The following is a 21,380-nucleotide window of genomic DNA, read 5'->3' as shown; positions in this document are numbered from 1 at the left end:
AATTGCAGCAATTTGACCAAGGCATTCCTCATTCACTGTGTCTGCTGCTGCTCCTACTGGCTTGAGTCTGGATCCTGCAGCTGCAGTGTAAATAGCTCCGCCTCCTCCTTACATGCAGCCACTCACCAACAACGCTGTGGAGGAGAACAGAAGAAGTGGACCGGCACTAGTAGCTAAGTAGTGTAATGTGGTGGTGCTAGCAGTCTTGTATGTTTAAGGGTGGTGGGCCGAGCGAGCTTTCAGATGGGCCCTTGTGTTTTAAATCTTGTGAAAGAATGAGCCCCTGCACAGCAATGAGGCCTGTACTTTTAAAGATTAAATCATATGGGCCCGGAATGTGTAATTGCTGGCTGTGGCAAGAAGGTCTATCTATTACATTTCTGGCCGAGGCCCTGTCATGAAAAGGTGACATGACTGTATATATTTGTCAAGGGGATTTCATTGTAATTTTGTCTGTATACGTGTTTAGTGTGACTTTGTAAAAACACCCTTTGTACTGCTCAGGGGAATTTTTATTACAGCATGCCAGTGTGAGCTGGAGTCCTTGGAGAAGGAAGAGCGTGACTTATGACACCTGGGCCTGTCTTGCATAAGCAACAAAGAATGAACAAATGGACACCCCAGTTTAGTATCCCTAACCCCATGAGGGAGGTAAATTATTGAAATATATATAAATTAATATTCATTGATATTCATTATTTATTAATCTGCTACCTGTCATCAACAAGAGACTTGAATACTGATTCAGAAGGGCAGCTTTGAAACCCTACCAAGGGCCGAAATTATAAAATATGAGGCTGACCATCTGAACAGGGTAATATATGCAGGGGGGTGGGTCAGTCAAGATCTGAGTGTGTTTCCATATAATAATGATCTTTATTTCTATAGCACCAACATATTCCACAGCGCTTTACAGCTCAGGGGTTCATCTAAATAACATAGCAACAAGTCAATAATTACAACAAGAGGAATGAGGACCCTGCTCACAAGAGCTTACAATCAATGAGGAGACAGAGGTAATACAAAAGGCAAAAGTGCTTGATTTGTACGATGGTCCAGCCATCTTGGGAAAATAGGGGAGCAGATATAAAGCTGCATGAGCCAGTCACCAGCCGATATCTGTAGTGCTTCTGGGTGCATGGGGTGCGGTGGAGAGTTTGGTGGAGGATCAGGTTCAGAAAATGATGATAAATGGGCCATGTATGGAGAGCAGTTATATCAGGGGGTGTGATAGCCCACCATAAAAAGATATTTCCTTGTACCCCTCGCCCCCCCAAGGATTCAGAAGGACTAGCTTGTAAGTTAGGTTTTTCCTTTTTTCTCCCATATATTTTATAACAGTTTTGCTTGTTTTACAGTCAGGTCCATAAATATTGGGACATCGACACAATTCTAAAATTTTTGGCTCTATACACCACCACAATGGATTTGAAATGAAACAAACTAGATGTGCTTTAACTGCAGACTGTCAGCTTTAATTTGAGGGTATTTACCTCCAAATCAGGTGAACAGTGTAGGAATCACAACAGTTTGCATATGTGCCTCCCACTTGTTAAGGGACCAAAATGAATGGGACAGAATAATAATTATAAATCAAACTTTCAATTTTTAATACTTGGTTGCAAATCCTTTGCAGTCAATTACAGCCTGAAGTCTGGAACGCATATACATCACCAGACGCTGGGTTTCATCCCTGGTGATGCTCTGCCAGGCCTCTACTGCAACTGTCTTCAGTTCCTGCTTGTTCTTGGGGCATTTTCCCTTCAATTTTGTCTTCAGCAAGTAAAATGCATGCTCAATCGGATTCAGGTCAGGTGATTGACTTGGCCATTGCATAACATTCCACTTCTTTCCCTTAAAAAACTTTTTGGTTGCTTTTGCAGTATGCTTTGGGTCATTGTCTATCTGCACTGTGAAGCGCAGTTCAATGAGTTCTGAAGCATTTGGCTGAATATGAGCAGAAAATATTGCCCGAAACACTTGAGAATTCATCCTGCTGCTTTTGTCAGCAGTCACATCATCAATAAATACAAGAGAACCAGTTCCATTGGCAGCCATACATGCCCACGCCATGACACTACCACCACCATGCTTCACTGATGAGGTGGTATGCTTAGGATCATGAGCAGTTCCTTTCCTTCTCCATACTTTTCTCTTCCCATCACTCTGGTACAAGTTGATCTTGGTCTCATCTGTCCATAGGATGTTGTTCCAGAACTATGAAGGCTTTTTTAGATGTCGTTTGGCAAACTCTAATCTGGCCTTCCTGTTTTTGAGGCTCACCAATGGTTTACATCTTGTGGTGAGCCCTCTGTATTCACTCCGGTGAAGTCCTCTCTTGATTGTTGACTTTGACACACATACACCTACCTCCTGGAGAGTGTTCTTGATCTGGCCAACTGTTGTGAAGGGTGTTTTCTTCACCAGGGAAAGAATTCTTCAGTCATCCACCACAGTTGTTTTCCGTGGTCTTCTGGGTCTTTTGGTATTGCTGAGCTCACCGATGCGTTCCTTCTTTTTAAGAATGTTCCAAACAGTAGTTTTGGCCACGCCTAATGTTTTTGCTATCTCTCTGATGGGTTTGTTTTGTTTTTTCAGCCTAATGATGGCTTGCTTCACTGATAGTGAAAGCTTTTTGGATCTCATCTTGAGAGTTGACAGCAACAGATTCCAAATGCAAATAGCGCACTTGAAATGAACTCTGGACCTTTTATCTGCTCATTGTAATTGGGATAATGAGGGAATAATACACACCTGGCCATGAACAGCTGAGAAGCCAATTGTCCCATTACTTTTGGTCCCTTAACAAGTGGGAGAAACATATGCAAACTGTTGTAATTCCTACATGGTTCACCTGATTTGGATGTAAATACCCTCAAATTAAAGCTGACAATCTGCAGTTAAAGCACATCTAGTTCATTTTATTTCAAATCTATTGTGGTGGTGTATAGAGCCAAAACCCTTAGAATTGTGTCGATGTCCCAATACTTATGGACCTGACTGTATGTCATTTTATTTAGTATCTTTTTGTATTTTTTTTGTAAGCAATGATTCCTTTTTTGGTTATGAAGTGTTTACATTAATGTTAGTCCATTTATGCTTTACGGATCCATTGTCTTGTAAAGTGTATTTTGCTGTTTAATTTATGAGGAGCGTGTATCTGAGGTGTGTAAACTGAGTTGGTTTGTGATTTATACTCAATTTGCAGCCTAAAAGGTGAGTGCAAGATTGAGTAGAGAAAATTAACCCCTTGCAGTCACACCTGCCTCACGTGCTAGGGCGGCACGTACATAAAAGTCCCATACTGTAGTACTACCGGTACTGCCGTGATTTCATCCCTGCTGACCAGCTAGGCCTCTACTCCATCCCTCACTCTCTCTGCTCGCTCTCAGAGAGCAAAGATACAGTTGTGCATATACACACTGGCAAGTAGACTGCAGGTCCTGAGAATTATAACTAATCATTGTGCTCACAGCAATGTGAATGGTAGACGATCATGAAAGCATGTTAGAAAGCCCACCAGAGGATGCTCCATTGGGCCACTCTGATACTGCTTTTTTATCCTTCTTTTGGAACAAATTCCGCTTTTTTTTTTTTTGCGCCCTTCCCTTCCTTGCTGTTTGGGGGACTTCTCTAGGGAAATGTTGCCTAGCACAACACAGGAACGATAACTTCCAGAAGTACCAAGACCCTCCCATTCCTGGTTTTGAAAAATGAGGGGCTTGATCAATGATCATCACCTCTTGAAACTGAAGGAATGCGATCTGTAAAAATTGCATGGACAGCTTTTTGTACCACACCTTTGTTTTCCCCATGGCACTGTACGGCTTCAGTACTTGATCTGAAAGAAACATGTGGTCTTCTTACTGAAAGAAACATGTCATAGAGCAGAAGGAGCTGAGCAGATTGATATATAGTTTTATAGAAAAAGATTCACTATAATATGTAAAAATCATCTACATCTCTGCTCGTTCTGAGCTTAGACGTCATGTGGTCTGTTCTATTCAGTGACTGACTGCTAACTCCGCATGACTTTGCATATAAAGCTGGTTGAGACCACCCACATGACTCCCGAGCTCAGAATGAGCAAAGATTAAATGGATATTTTACAAGGCATAATAAAATTGCTCTATAACATGCTGTCTGCAGGTTGCACTGCACGTTCCTGGTCACGAGTTCCTTTTACCTTACTACTGTCAGTTTTTTCTTAGTACTGTAAAAGCTATTATGGTTTTATAAATGCACATACACATGAGGTATATGTATGATTTTTCTTCATGCAGTGTTCTTTTGGCATTAGGGTCATGCTGGGACCATAATGAATTCTTTCAGACACTAATAATGTTGATAGCTTGATCCAGGTGTGTCCTATGTTAGAAAGCTCAATAGCCTTTTTGAAAATAGTGTGATTTACAGGAATATGTAAAAGCTAAGGGTGTGTTTCTGCACTTTTATACTAATGTTGTTGAATTATTTTTAAAAATGTGCTTATATATAGGGTTGAGCGAACCCGAATTGTAAAGTTCGGGTTCGTTCCGAACTTTAGGTTTTTTTGTACTTTTTGTAAAAGTTTGGGTTCGAGTTCGGTGTTCGGCGATTTAATGGCGCTTGTTGAAAGGCTGCAGGGCAGCCAATCAACAAGCGTTTAACTCGTGTGCCCTTAGAAGCCATCACAGCCATACCTACTAATAGCATGGCTGTGAATGGCCAAGTGCAGCATGTGACCCTGCCTCTATATAAGCTGGAGTCACGTAGCGCTGCACGTCACTCTGCTCTTACTAGTTGTAGGGATAGGATGCTGCTGCTGTGAGGGAGAGATTAGGTGTGAAGTCTGCAATCTACAGTTGATGTGAAGTCTGCAATCTACAGCGTATTTGTTTGGGGGTGCAATGCAACATTTTTGTACCCTGCCCTGAGCCCAGTGAGACTGGAAAAAAGTTTTAATCTGTCTGTTAGTTATCTGTTAGTTAGGTGGGTTATTTTGTGCAACAGCAGTGCACCAGCACTGCATATGTGCCAGGGACAATCATTTAATCCTGTTCTTGTAGTTCAGTGGCCGACATTTACCCATTTTTAAAGTGCACCTGCACTGCATATGTGCCAGGGGAAGGGAAAATAATACCAACTGTGAGTTCAGGGACCCAGGGGGTGACATATCCCCATTTTTTATTGTAAAGTACCCCTGTACTGCATTTCTGAGAGTGAAATATAATCAGTTAAATCCATATGTTCCATTGTTGTTGTAAAGTACCTCTGAGGCCTGCACTGCATATGTGACAGGCAGGCACATAAATTTAGAAAATCCATCTGTTCCATTGTAGGGGTGACATATCCACAATTTTTTATGTAACAAAAACCCTGTGCTTAACTTGTGAGATTGAAATATGATCTCAGTTAAATCCATCTTTTTCATTTATGGTTAAATAAACCCTTTTTGGGGGGCAATAAAGTACCTTTTTGCCCTGTACTGCATTTCTGACAGTCCAATAAAACCGCCAAATACTGCAGTTACATTTTTTGTTGAAAAATTCAAATTTTTGTTGCTAGAAAGTACATTTGCGGCCTGCGCTTTATTCCTGTCAGTCAAATAAAACCAGTAAATACCGCTGTTGCATTTTTGGGCTTCAAATTCCCATTTTTGGGTGTAAAGTACCTCTAAGGCCTGCTGTAACGGGGTTCCGAAGCTGCACTCGGACTCCCATTACCCGCAGACCTGTTGCTTAGCTTTGGGAATGAGGATCTGTGTTTGACCTCATTCCCAGGGCGGCGTTACTAGCTGGGTGGCTCCCTGCTCCTAAGTCTGCCTTGAGCGCCGAGCTGATCACTCGGTGCTCGACTGGTTGGTCTGTCGGTCATGTGACGCTGGCCACGTCACATGACCCTAACTCCCCACTATAAATACAGGCAGCCTGCTGGCCACAGGTTGCTTGTTAATTTTAGGTTCCACCTGTGATTTGGTCTTTCCTGGCGTACTTACCTCCTGCTGAATTCCTGACGATGCCCTGCCTGCTCCTTGTGTACTTTGCTGCTCTCCTGGTATTTATGACCCCGGCTTCTCCTGACAATTCTCTGCTTGCTCCCTTTGTACTTTGTAGCTTTCCTGGTATTGACTCGGTCCGTTCACATCCTGTTGTTTGTCTGTCTGTCATCCCTGCACTTATTCCAAGTTAGGGATTGCCGTCCAGTTTTCCCCTGTCATTAGGACTCGCGAGGCAAGTAGGCAGGGCCAGGGGTAAGGGTGGAGCGCAGTGGTCACTTCCCTTCCCCCTGTGTGTGTGTGTACACGACCATTACACCTGCACATGTGACAGGCAGGCACATAAATTTAGCAAATCCATCTGTTCCATTGTAGGGGGGACATATCCACCATTTTTATGTAAAAAAAAAACCCTGTGCTTCATTTGTGAGAGTGAAATACACTGCGTGCAGAATTATTAGGCAAATGAGTATTTTGACCACATCATCCTCTTTATGCATGTTGTCTTACTCCAAGCTGTATAGGCTCGAAAGCCTACTACCAATTAAGCATATTAGGTGATGTGCATCTCTGTAATGAGAAGGGGTGTGGTCTAATGACATCAACACCCTATATTAGGTGTGCATAATTATTAGGCAACTTCCTTTCCTTTGGCAAAATGGGTCAAAAGAAGGACTTGACAGGCTCAGAAAAGTCAAAAATGGTGAGATATCTTGTAGAGGGATGCAGCACTCTTAAAATTGCAAAGCTTCTGAAGCGTGATCATCGAACAATCAAGCGTTTCATTCAAAATAGTCAACAGGGTCGCAAGAAGCGTGTGGAAAAACCAAGGCGCAAAATAACTGCCCATGAACTGAGAAAAGTCAAGCGTGCAGCTGCCAATATGCCACTTGCTACCAGTTTGCCCATATTTCAGAGCTGCAACATCACTGGAGTGCCCAAAAGCACAAGGTGTGCAATACTCAGAGACATGGCCAAAGTAAGAAAGGCTGAAAGACGACCACCACTGAACAAGACACACAAGCTGAAACGTCAAGACTGGGCCAAGAAATATCTCAAGACTGATTTTTCTAACGTTTTATGGACTGATGAAATGAGAGTGAGTCTTGATGGGCCAGATGGATGGGCCCGTGGCTGGATTGGTAAAGGGCAGAGAGCTCCAGTCCGACTCAGACGCCAGCAAGGTGGAGGTGGAGTACTGGTTTGGGCTGGTATCATCAAAGATGAGCTTGTGGGGCCTTTTCGGGTTGAGGATGGAGTCAAGCACAACTCCCAGTCCTACTGCCAGTTTCTGGAAGACACCTTCTTCAAGCAGTGGTACAGGAAGAAGTCTGCATCCTTCAAGAAAAACATGATTTTCATGCAGGACAATCACACGCGTCCAAGTACTCCACAGCGTGGCTGGCAAGAAAGGGTATAAAAGAAGAAAATCTAATGACATGGCCTCCTTGTTCACCTGATCTGAACCCCATTGAGAACCTGTGGTCCATCATCAAATGTGAGATTTACAAGGAGGGAAAACAGTACACCTCTCTGAACAGTGTCTGGGAGGCTGTGGTTGCTGCTGCACGCAATGTTGATGGTGAACAGATCAAAACACTGACAGAATCCATGGATGGCAGGCTTTTGAGTGTCCTTGCAAAGAAAGGTGGCTATATTGGTCACTGATTTCTTTTCGTTTTGTTTTTGAATGTCAGAAATGTATATTTGTGAATGTTGAGATGTTATATTGGTTTCACTGGTAAAAATAAATAATTGAAATGGGTATATATTTGTTTTTTGTTAAGTTGCCTAATAATTATGCACAGTAATAGTCACCTGCACACACAGATATCCCCCTAAAATAGCTAAAACTAAAAACAAACTAAAAACTACTTCCAAAAATATTCAGCTTTGATATTAATGAGTTTTTTGGGTTCATTGAGAACATGGTTGTTGTTCAATAATAAAATTAATCCTCCAAAATACAACTTGCCTAATAATTCTGCACTCCCTGTATAATCTCAGTTAAATCCATCTGTTTCATATAGGGTTAGGAAAAAAACTTTTTGGGGGGCAAAAAAGTACAGTATTTTTCGCCCCCCTAGAAGATGCACTTTTTCCCCCCAAAAGTGGGGGGGAAATAGCAGTGCGTCTTATGGGGCGAATGCTGCAATTTACAATGATACATGCCGCCGCGATGCCACACAGCGTGGTCGGCGGGTGTCTCAACTAAGAGGGAGGAGGGGCTGGGGGCCGGCATCTGTATTAGGAATGACAGCGGGGACCTTATCTAACCTGTAGGCATTGTTAAGATATAATAATCATGTGTAATCCATCTGTATTACTTGCAACATTAAGTTCCGTAGCAGAGAGGAGGGAGGAGGCAGGCCGGGAAAGCAGGGGGGCGGCGCGTCACTCACTACGTCATGCGCCTGCGCTGCCCACTTTATGAATGAATGAGGGCATGGGAAGACCACCGCAGCACGTCTCTGATGATGACAAAACACAGGTGCCAACTGCTGAGGCTTTCTGCAGTCTGCAGACCAAGAAGGATGGCAAAGGTAAAGAGTGGGTGGAAGATGATGTGGAGGATAAGGTACTAGACCCCACATGGAATCAAGGTCATGCGTGTGCAGTTTGGAGGAAGAGGCAGTGGTCACACAAAGGCACCAGCACAGCAAAAGAGGGAGCAGGGTGCAAAAGCGTCTGTTACATTCTTGGGTGACATTTTACAATTTTTGCCGTGGATAAACCTCTGCTCTGCATAGGTGACAGGGACCGAAATTTCTAAAATTCGTCTGTTACATTGATGGTTGACAATAACCCATTTTTGCCGGTGAAAAACCCCTGCTCTGCATTGCTGACAGGGAACTAAATTTAGTAAAAACGTCTGTTACTGATCGGAAGATGCGTGACTACAAGCGCACGTTGGTAGACGCGCTGCTGATGGCATTCCCACCTGACAGCGGGGGCTCAGTGGAAGTACAAGGTAAAGGCTGAAGAGGAGGAAGAGGTTGCCAACGCACCTGGGGCACCGCCAGTACCGCAGAAGGCAGGGTTAGCATGACCGAAATGTGGAAAAGTTTTGTCAGCACGCCACAATAACCAGCACCACCAGCTCATATGGAACGTCTTAGCAGGAGGCAGCATTTCAGCAACATGGTGGAGCAGTATGTGTGCACACGCCTACACGTACTGAATGACGGGTCTGCCCCCTTCAACTTCTGGGTCTCCAAATTGGGCACATGGCCTGAGCTTGCCCTTTACGCCTTGGAGGTGCTGGCCTGCCCTGCAGCCAGTGTATTGTCTGAACGTTTGTTTTGCACGGCAGGGGGCGTTATCACAGACAAGCGCAGCCGCCTGTCCACAGCCAATGTGGATAAGCTCACGTTCATTAAAATGAACCAGACAGGGATCCCACGGGACTTGTCCGTACCTTGTGCAGAATAGTCATGTATACCGGCCTCACCCAGCCATTATTGTACTCCAGCGCACTTTCTCTTTGTTTTATTTTCTATATTTCCCAATGTTTTGGGGTCTACCCAAATTTAAACAAAAATAAATAAATAAAATAAAAAACAAAAACAAAAAGCAGTGTAGGCTACTCCTCCACCGCCGCTTCCACCTACACGGCCACATCCACCGCCTCCTCAACCTCCTACTCCATATGGACCTCCTCCTAGATCAAGATTATTATTTTTTATTTCTACGTATTTTATGTTATTTTAAGTCATTTCCCTATCCACATTTGTTTGCAGAGCACTTGCCATGCTCTTAACCACATTTTGCTGCCTTTTGCAGCCCTCTAGCCCTTTTTACGTGACTTGTTTAGAGCCATTTTAGTGCTCCAAAGTTTGGGTCCCCCTTGACTTCAATGGGGTTCGGGTTTGGGGTCAAGTTCGGGTCAAGTTCAGGTCCCGAACTTTAACTTTTTTACGAAGTTCGGCCGAACCCATCGAACCCGAACTTCCAGGTGTCAGCTCAACTCTACTTATATACAGATGAAAATAAATAGCTAAATTTATGATTTGTTACAAATTAAGGTGATAGCCATGGTATGTAAAATTGTTTATGTCAAAAGAGTTTGTGAAAATTGCTAAATATTAATATTAACACCTTAAAAGGGTATTCTAGTTTTGTTTTTTTCTATTTATTTGTTTATATAAAAGGAAATCATACATTTCCTTCATTTTCTGATATACATGTATTTAAAATTCTCCATAGATACCTTTCTTATATTAAGCAGTTGACCCCGATATGCAGTAGAATAGCATAGTCCATGTCCAAGTGAAACATGGCATCAGTCATGTGACACCCTTCACATCATATAATCCCTGACGATCAGTAAGCAGCAGCGTTACATGACATACATGTGCTGAGTCAGCAGACAGGACGCATCCATGTGGTAAAAGTGGAGGAATCATATTTATTGTGGTTATTATAGTAACTATATCAATGTGTCTATTCTCTAGTCATTTGGAAAATGCCTGCCTACCTCTAGGTTATGTTGTCACATTGATAATAACATTTAGTGACATGATGAGCTGCTGCTGTAATACTTTATATACTTTATATTTCCTACTCTTCTAAACATTACTATTCACCTGTTAGATACCTGGGCAGTTAACTGAATTCCAGAGATCACATGACGCATGTGAGGGGCACATGACATGCCAGGTTTAGTCTTATTTAGCCCTACTATGGATTTATTTTATAGGACTAAAGCGGGGATATAATAATAATAAGGTCTGCGGGCAAAATTGTAAATAGATCTATATTATAAAATTGTTCAACATCCTACTCTCTAAACAAATAAATGTAATCATTAAAACTGTAATACCCTTTTAAGGATGTAGCATTTTTTTTTTTACCAAAATTTTATCCCTAGATTCTAAGAGCCATATTTTTTTTATTTTCCTGCTGATGTACCTGTATGAGAATTTGTTTTTTGGGGGAGGATAGGCTGTATTATGTTGAGGTATATATGATTTATTGACTGCTTTTTATTACTTTTTTTGTGAAGTAAAAAATCAAATTCACCATTGTTTTTCTCCTGCCGTTTACCAGTCTGTAATAATAATATGTAAAGTTTATTCTATGGGCTGATGATCTGGTATCACCAGATATGCATAAAGTTTTTTTACTCTTTAGTCTGCTGTCACATTAGTACTAATGATTTCTGCTGTTCTGATCCATTATAGAAATAAATAATGAAAATAACGGAAGTGCTAGATCGAGCACATAACTGAAACTAATGGAGCCAGACAGGCCGCATTGACTATAATGGGGTCTGTTGGTTTTACTTTAGGGGAAATATCTGACAAGAATGAAATTCTTTCAGTGAAAACAGCTTATCAACACGGACTAAAAAAAGCAGATTATCAGTTGTCTAAGGCCTCTTTCACACGACCGTAGTGCTCCCATGGCCATGTGCATCGGCCATGTGCATTTTGCATCACGGATGCGGAGCCATTCAATTGAATGGGTCAGTAAATCTGTAGATGCGGTGCGGTGCAAAACGGAAGCACGGAACGGAACTGCGTAGTGCTTCCGTGGGGTTCTGATCCTTGCTTCCGTTCCGCAAAAAAATAAAACTTGCTCCATCTTTTTGCGGAATGGATGGATCACGGACCCATTCAAGTTGAATGGGTCTGGATCCATTCCGGCCGCTGCACGGAAGTTGCCCATGCACTGGGGACCGCAAATTGCACGGAACAGAACAAATACATTCGTGTGAAAGAGGCCTAACTCCCGAGACCCCTGATCAGCTATTTGAAGAGGCCACACCTCTTGTGCGAGCAATGTGGCCTCTTCACTGTTTAACTGTACGCCATTGAACTTGTAGCGGTGGTACAGTTTAACTGCTCATCCTGTTTGCTTAAATAGGATTCTCTAGGGACTGGTACACTGCCAAGTGACTGGCGCAAGGCAAACGTGGTGCCCATATTCAAAAAAGGATCAAGGTCCTCCACAGGTAATTATAGAGCTGTTACAGTAGTTTAACTTCTGTTGTGGGAAAAATGTTTGAAAGGACTCTTAAGGGACTATATGCAGGAGTATGTGACTGTAAATACTATTATAAGTGATAACCAACATGGATTTACCAAGGACAGAAGTTGTCAGACTAACCTGATTTATTTTTATGAGTAGGTGAGTAGTAGCCTGGACAGAGAGGCGGCTGTGGATGTAATGTTTCTGGATTTTGAAAAGGCTTTTGATACTGTCCCTCATAGACACTTAATAAGTAAAGTAAGGTCTATAGGCTTGGAAAGTATAAGTTTGTAATTGGATTGAAAACTGGCTGAAGGACCGTGTCCAGAGAGTTGTGGTCAATGATTCCTATTCAGAATGGTCCCAGGTTATAAGTGGTGTACCCCAAGGTTCAGTGCTGGGCCCTCTATTATTTAATTTATTAATAGATATATTTTTTCAACCGTATTAACTATGTAACTATGACAAAGCAATTTTAATTGTACTGCACTGCTTCTACAAGTAATACGGCGTATTATAGGGGTTGTTTCACTTTAGCAAATTACATCTATAATGTAGAGAAAGTTATTGCAAAGCACTTACTAATGTATTGTTATTATCCATATTGCTTTCTTTGCTAGATAAATTCATTTTTCCCTTAAATTATACACTGTTCACTTCCATGGTTATGACCACTCTGCAATCCAGCAGTGGTGGTCGTTCTTGCACAATATAGAAAAAAGTGCCAGCCTCTCAGGTGGCTGGGACCACAGTAGTGTGCATAGTCCAGAAATGTTTTCTATAGCGTGCAAATGCTGCCAACGCTGCTGGATTGCAGAGTGGTCATAACAAGAGATGAGCGAAGTTTTGAAAAATTTTATTCGGCTGCTTAGTAGAATTTTACAAAAAAATTTGCTTTGTGACTAGTTACTTCGTCATGAAGGATATTTCTTTGTAAGTAGCAGGTGCAATGACAGGGAATGGGAACTTGTTCTATTTTTTTGCCGTGCGGACGGATCATGGACCCATTCAAGTTGAATGGGTCTCGATCCGTCCCGGCCGCTGCACAGACATTGCCCGTGCATTGGGGGCCGCAAATTGCGGTCCCCAATGCACGGAACGGATGCACAAGGTCCGCGTGCAAGAGGCCTAATAGTGAGGACTTTCAGGGGTTAACCTGTCAAAAAAATAATAATCATAATAATACTCACCTTATCCATTTGAGCGCGAATAGACCACCATGACCATCTTGATTGAAGACACCACACGAAATCTCGCTTGGTGCATAATAACGTCATCAGATGACTCATCACGCTTGCCAGCATGGAGATACCATACATCACCAGCCATAAAACTTTGAAAATCTTCTATCAAAATGGCCGCGGAAGCCTCTTTGCGCTCAAACAGATGAGGTGAGTATGTATTTTTTTTACCACCATTTCAGGGAAAATGGATTTGTTACTACTAAGCACGTGGAAATTCAGCTTTGCGTCAAATTGAATTTTTCCTGAAATTCTGATCTAAGTCCACTTTGAATACTTCGATTCGCTCAACACTAGCTGTAACCATGGAAATGAGCAGTTTAGAATGTGATGGAAAAATGAATTAAGCCAGCAAAGGAGGCAATATGGAAAATCACAATACATTAGTAAGTGCCTTGTATGAACTTTCTCTACATGATAAATGCCATTTGCTGAAGTTATTATTATTATTTATTATTAAAGCGCCATTCATTCCATAGCGCTGTACATATGAAAAGGGGTATACATACATAATACAGACAATTGTACTAAGCATGAACTAGACTAGTTACAAACTGGTACAGAAGGAAAGAGGGCCCTGTCCGTGAGGGCTTACAATCTACATGGTATGGGAGAAGGACACAGTAGGTGAGGGATGAGACAACTCCTTTAAAGAGGCCACAACTGATCGGCAGGCGTGCTGAGAGTCAGACCCCTGCCAATGAAGATAGACCATCAATATAGTATCAATCATTTTAATAATTAAGTCTATTTCAAATATTACTGAATGATTGAATGTGGTCTTATGTTTTTTCCTACAACAAAACATTACCAGTTCATTATACAAATTACTTCATAAGATCAACATGGAATAATGAAACATTCCTAGGTATAAGGCGGACGTTTTCCAGATAATCTACTAAAACTGCAAAGCCTACTCTACAAATCATATTCTCTTTCCTAGAAGTCTTAGAATTACAGGGATGTTTCCTGTCCATACAATAGCTCATATAACTAATCTTAACAAGAGCATGTTTTGTGTCTTTCTAGTGACATGTTGCTTTAATTGTTAAGCCAAAATAATTAATAATTAGTTAGAAAGACCAGCAATGACCCACAGAATTAAAACAGTTATTCAAGTTATGATAGGTGCATTCTCACTTTGAAAGTGACACTATATAATGTCTGTATAAAATATAACCAATACACAGTATTACATTATATCTGAGTAAGGCTACTTTCACACTAGCATTTTAGTTTTCCGGAATTGAGATCTGTCATAGGGTCTCAATACCGGAAAAAAACACTTCAGTTTTGTACTCATTCATTGTCAATGACAAAACTGAACTGAACAGAATGGAATGCTCCAAAATGTATTTCGTTCCGCCTAGTTGCGCTCCCAGACCGGAGAACAAACCGCAACATGTTGTAGTTTGCTTTCCGTCCTGGGACGCGGAGCAAGACGGATCTGTCATGGCACACAATGCAAGTCAATGGGGACGGATACATTTTCTCTGACACAATAGAAAATGGATCCGTCCTCTATTGACTTTCAATGGAGTTCCTGACGGATCCGTCTTGGGTATGTTAAAGATAATACAACCGGATCCATTCATAACGGATGCAGGTGGTTGTATTATCAGTAACGGAAGCGTTTTTGCTGAACCCTGCCGGCTCCAGCCCAAACGCTGGTGTGAAAGTAGCCTAACATAGCAAACACTTAGGAAAGTGGATGACCTGCAGTAGAGTAAAAAATAGAGAAAGGAGAACAAAAAGCAATTGAGATCCACTAATTCTGTATAATGAACCCCAAGCATATCTATAATAGGTCTTGTATTGGATAATAAAATATAAATATTCCTGGATTTTCTTAAAGAGGTTTGCAGGGTTTAGACTTAGGATATTGAAAATAGGGATGAACAAATTTCTTGAATTTATCCAAAAGGTTGATTTGGGTCCAAACTGATTATACAAAAGTGCTCCATTTGGCCTGAAAATTGGTATATGATACCTTAAGGTCTCCTGGGATCTTCTTTTTTTCTCTTGTCTTTATTTTTGCTCTCTTTGCTCCCCCGTCCCCCGCCTTCCCTTTAACCTTTTCAAATGCAATAACTGCAAAAGCAAATAATATCAGAGTGACACTTACATATATAGCTATGGGTAAAAGCATGGTTGATGGTGTTAATACAGAGCCTGCTTAAAAACACACTGCATCATCGGATTTGTTATGCTTTTTAATTAATAATTTAAAAACTTTCAAAAAATTGTCCCTTACTGAGGGAAGATAAAGTTTATGCACATACTGTGTTATGGGAAAACCCAGAGTCTTGTTCCCAACAGGCATTACAAAAATTATGCCTTAATGGGAGCAGATACTTGCCCATGTTTATAGAAACAGTCACTTTTTCTGAACAAGTGTCCAAAAATGATGCTTTAATAGAGACAGAAGCCTGCCCTGTTTATACATATACAAGTATTAAAGTCAGAGGAAACAGAAGCCTGTTTTGAACAAGCCTGGAAAAATTATCTCTTTTTTTGGGAGCAGCAGCAGTAAAGTGTGGATGGGGAAAGGGTAAGGTATATAGAGGTAATACTGGCATGTGGCAGCAGTAGCAGCCCAGCATGGAACAGACAAGTAGAGATGGCCTTGCAGTTCGCCCGGCGGTCCTTTCACGGCGAACTTTGCACGTTCGCGATTCGCCGAACATACGAACATATGGCGATGTCCACCGGCGTCATATTCTTTTGGATTGCGCTGTACTTTGACCCATGACACATCCATCAGGGGGGACAGGACAGCCAATTGAGATGTTTCAGCACATGGACAAAACCCTACCCTATAAAAGAACCAGATCAGGCAGCCATTTTACATTCTGTGTTTTGCCAGTGTAGGGATAGTTGGGCTATCGATAGATGTGATATACTGAAGGGTCTGATATACTTATAATATACTTTCTAACATAGAAATTATATTATAGTGAATTTGTATTGTGCAGCAGTTATGTGCGGTTCTGCTGCGATACCACAGCTATATAGAGGGACAAGCGCTATTGGAACAACTAATTGAAACGGGTGTGATATACCTGTTGCCACAAAAAAAACTGATTGAGGGGTGTGATATACCTTCTTCCACAAAATACTTATTGAGGGCTGCGATATACCTGTTGCCCCAAATAAACAGGGTGGAGTGATATAACTGTTGTGGCAAAAAATAATAATTGAGGGTGTGATATACCTGCTTCCACAAAATACTGATTATGGGGTTCAATATACCTTTTTCCACCAAATATTGATTGAGGGGTGCGATATACCTGCTTCCACAAAATCCTGATTAAGGGGTTTGATATAATTGCTTCCACCAAATATTGATTGAGGGCTGCGATATACCTACTTCCACAAAATACTGATTAAGGGGTTTGATATACAAGCTTCCACAAAATACTGATTGAGGGCTGCGATATACCTGCTTCTACAAAATACTGATTAAGGGGTTCGATATACCTGTTTATACCAAATAATGATTGAGGCCTGCGATATTCCTGCTTCCACAAAATACTGATTAAGGGGTTTGATATACCTGCTTCCACAAAATAATGATTGAGGGCTGCGATATACCTGCTTCCACAAAATACTGATTAAGGGGTTCGATATACCTGCTTCCACAAAATAATGATTGAGGTCTACCTCAGGGGTCAGTATTGGGCCCTATTCTCTTCAATATATTTATTAATAATCTTGTAGAAGGCTTGCATAGTAAAGTATCAATTTTCGCAGATGACACTAAACTGTGTAAAGTAATTTACACTGAAGAGGACAGTATACTACTACAGAGGGATCTGGATAGATTGGAGGCTTGGGCAGATAAGTGGCAGATGAGGTTTAACACTGATAAATGTAAGGTTATGCACATGGGAAGGAAAAATGCAAGTCACCCGTACATACTAAATGGTAAAACACTCGGTAACACTGACATGGAAAAGGATCTAGGAATTTTAATAAACAGCAAACTAAACAGCAAAAAACAGTGTCAGGCAGCTGCTGCCAAGGCCAACAAGATAATGGGTTGCATCAAAAGGGGCATAGATTCCCGTGATATGAACATAGTCCTACCACTTTACAAATCGCTAGTCAGACCACACATGGAGTACTGTGTACAGTTCTGGGCTCCTGTAAAGAAGGCAGACATAGCAGAGCTAGAGAGGGTTCAGAGGAGGGCAACTAAAGTAATAACTGGAATGGGGCAACTACAGTACCCTGAAAGATTATCAAAATTAGGGTTATTCACTTTAGAAAAAAGACGACTGAGGGGAGATCTAATTAATATGTATAAATATATCAGGGGTCAGTACAGAGATCTATCCCATCAGCTATTTATCCCCAGGACTGTGACTGTGACGAGGGGACATCCTCTGCGTCTGGAGGAAAGAAGGTTTGTACACAAACATAGAAGAGGATTCTTTACGGTAAGAGCAGTGAGACTATGGAACTCTCTGCCTGAGGAGGTGGTGATGGTGAGTACAATAAAGGAATTCAAGAGGGGCCTGGATGTGTTTCTAGAGCGTAATAATATTACAGGCTATAGCTACTAGAGAGGGGTCGTTGATCCAGGGAGTTATTCTGATTGGAGTCGGGAAGAAATTTTTTATTCCCCTAAAGTGGAGAAAATTGGCTTCTACCTCACAGGGTTTTTTGCCTTCCTCTGGATCAACTTGCAGGATAACAGGCCGAACTGGATGGACAAATGTCTTTTTTCGGCCTTATGTACTATGTTACTATGTTACTATGTTACTATGTCTACAATATACCTGCTTCCACAAAATACTGATTAAGGGGTTCGATATACCTGTTTACACCAAATATTGATTGAGGTCTACGATATACCCTCTTACACAAAATACTGATTAAGGGGTTTTATATACTTGCTTCCGCAAAATATAGATTGAGGGCTTCGATATACCTGCTTCCACAAAATACTGATTAAGGGGTTCGATATACCTGTTTCTACCAATTATTGATTGAGACCTGTGATATACCTGCTTCCACAAAATACTGATTGAGGGGTTTGATATACCTGCTTTTACAAAATACTGATTGAGGGCTGCAATATGCCTGCTTCCACAAAATACTGATTAAGGGGTTTGATATACCTGCTTCCACAAAATACTGATTGAGGGCTGCGATATACCTGCTTACGCAAAATACAAATTAAGGGGTTTGACACACTTGCTTCCACCAAATATTGATTGAGACCTGCAATATACCTGCTTCCACCAAATACTGATTGAGGGGTTTGATATACCTGCTTCTACAAAATACAGATTGAGGGCTGCAATATGCCTGCTTCCACAAAATACTGATTAAAGGGTTCGATATACCTGTTTCCACCAAATATTGATTGAGGCCTACAATATACCTGCTTCCACAAAATACTGATTAAGGGGTTCGATATACCTGTTTCCACCAAATATTGATTGTGGCCTGCGATATACCTGCTTCCACAAAATACTGATTAAGGGGTTTGATATACCGGTTTCCACTAAATATTGATTGAGGCTTGAAAGATACCTGCTTCCATAAATACTGCTCTTCTCTAGGGACTTAGGTACAGGGTCATTTTGAAAATGACAGGCAGAGGAAGAGGCAGGCCGTTCCACAGGAGTGGTAGGGGTCGGGCAGGTGCACCAGGCCAGAGCCTAAGTGGGAAGTTGGAGAAGGCGTGTGTGATTACTTCAAAGGGTGCACCAGAGTTGGTTGAGTGGCTCACTCAGCCTTCTGCTTCTGCACCCTCCTCATCCTCTGTATCTGCACCCTCCTCACTCTCTGCTGTGTGCACCCCCAAATACACCACCACCACCATCTTAGCCCCTCCACTCGAGTCAGAAGAATTATTTTACCACCCATTCCCAGACCTTACCAATGCGCAGCCATTCTTGACATCGGATGAGGAAGAGGAGATAGCAACCGCTGCCACCCAGCGGTCTGACGACGGTAGCCAGATCAGCCCAAGGAGGGAGGTCCCCGCTGTTGCTGCCTACTCCAAGGTCTCAAATGTCAGTGGTGGTAAAGGTGATGATGATGACGTGTCGATGGACGTCACGTGGGTGCCCACAAGAGAGGAAAAGGAGGGAAGTTCAGAGGGAGAGATGGAGCAGCAGAGAGGGAGGAGAAGGAGGAGAAACAGGCAGAGCTCAGGAGGCAAAAAGAAGACAGCAACTGTATCTGGAGCGAGCCATCCACCATGCACGGTCACTTCTGGCGCTCCCAGGATGCCAGCACATGGCTCAGCAGTGTGGGCTTTTTTTTATGTCTCAGCTGCTGACATCAGTGTTGCCATCTACAGCCTGTGCCATCAACGCATAAGTCGCGGTAAGCCTAACACTCACCTAGCAACGACTGCCTTAAGAAGGCACATGGCTTCCCATCACCGAGCCCAGTGGGAGCAGCGCTGTCAGAACCCACAAAGCTACACTCCCGGCAGTCCACGTCCTGCCTCTTCTCCTTCTTCTCTCTCCTCCCATTTGCCCTCCACTCCACCACGTTCATCTGGCAGAAGGCAGGCTTCCATGGCCCAAAAGTTGATGACACCGGATAACCCTCTTGCCCAATGGCTGACCACTGGCTTGCTGGAACTGCTAGCCCGCCAACTACTGCCATATAAACTTTAGAAAATTTGTGGCCATTGGCACACCGCAATGGAAGGTCCCTGGAAGGAAATATTTTTCCCAGAAGAGCATCTCAGAGCTATATGACCACGTTCAGCGGCAAGTGAATATATCTCTGGCACACAGACACGTGGTCTAGCAAACACGGGCAGTGAAGGTACATAATTTTTACTGTCCACTTAGTGAACCTTCTGACGGCCGTCAAGCATGTAACTCAATGCTCCTGTGTGGATTTGGTGTTACCGCCAAGGATTGCATGCAGGCCTGCATCTTCTTCTCCTCCTCCTACTCCATCCTCCGTCTCTTCCTCGGCTGACTTCTCCTATTCCACTGCTACCGCCTCTTCGGCTGCGCCTCCCAATCTCCCCAGAACATATTCGACATCCCAGGTGAGACGTTGCCATGCTGTGCTGCGGCTGTTGTGCCTGGAAGCCAAGAGCCACACCGGTACTGCACTGCTTTTAGCTCTGCGGTCACAGGCCCATCAGTGGATAACCCCACTCAATTTGACAGTTGGTAAAGTGGTGTGCGACAACGGTGCCAATCTGCTAAGCGCGCTGAAACAGGGCAAAATGAAACACGTGCCATGCATGGCACACATCCTGAATAGTGTTGGTCGAGCACCAAAGTGCTTGGGTGCTCTACCAAACGCAAAATGGAAGTCAATGGGAGAAACCGGGCATTAAACCAGGCACCCCCTGCTCTGAAGAGGGGAGGGTGTCTGGTTAATAGTATAAGGTCAGAAATTGATGGAAACACCACTGAAATGGTTCGGGAACAGCATGGGGAGGATGTCTGGATGCATCTTGGACTCCCAGGTCACTGCTGGGAACGATGTTGTCCGAGTAGTTCGCCACTTTTACAGATTGACAATAATTATACGCACAAAACCGAAGATATAATCGATTTTAGAGGAAAAATTGTTAGGAAACATTCTTTCCTGTATACTTACTTGTATATAAAGTGCAAGTGCTGCCAAAAATTACAAGGAAGAGGCACTACGATACAACCTGTATATCACATAAAGGAGGGCCTCATTTACATTTTGGTACAATTATTCAGGTAGTGGGACTCTTACACTCATAAAGCCTATGCACTAAGGGAAAGGGCTGCCAAAAATGACAAAGAACAGGTACTCCAATACACCCTTTATTACACATAAAGGAGGACATCATACACACCCTTGAAAAATTATGATTGATGGCCTGCTGGTGACCCTCAAAAACATTAAGATCAAGGGCCTGCTGGTGACCCTCTAAAACATTAGGGGGGAGGGCCTGCTACTGTTCTAACCATCTAAAACATTAGTGGTGAGGGTCTGCTGCTGAGATGACCATCTAAAACATTAGGGGTGAGGGCCTGCTGCCGAGGTAACCATCTAAAAAAAATTGTGGGCGAGGGCCTGCTGCCGAGCTGACCATCTAAAAAATTTTGTGTGCGAGAGCCTGCTGCCGAGCTGACCATCTAAAAAAATTTGTGGGCAAGGGCCTGCTGCCGAGCTGACCATCTAAAAATTTAGGGGTCAGGGTCTGCTGCTGAGCTGACCCT

Source organism: Bufo bufo, chromosome 2 (genome assembly GCF_905171765.1).
Source record: "Bufo bufo chromosome 2, aBufBuf1.1, whole genome shotgun sequence".
NCBI classification, from domain to species: domain Eukaryota; kingdom Metazoa; phylum Chordata; class Amphibia; order Anura; family Bufonidae; genus Bufo; species Bufo bufo.
This window is presented reverse-complemented; position numbering follows the sequence as displayed.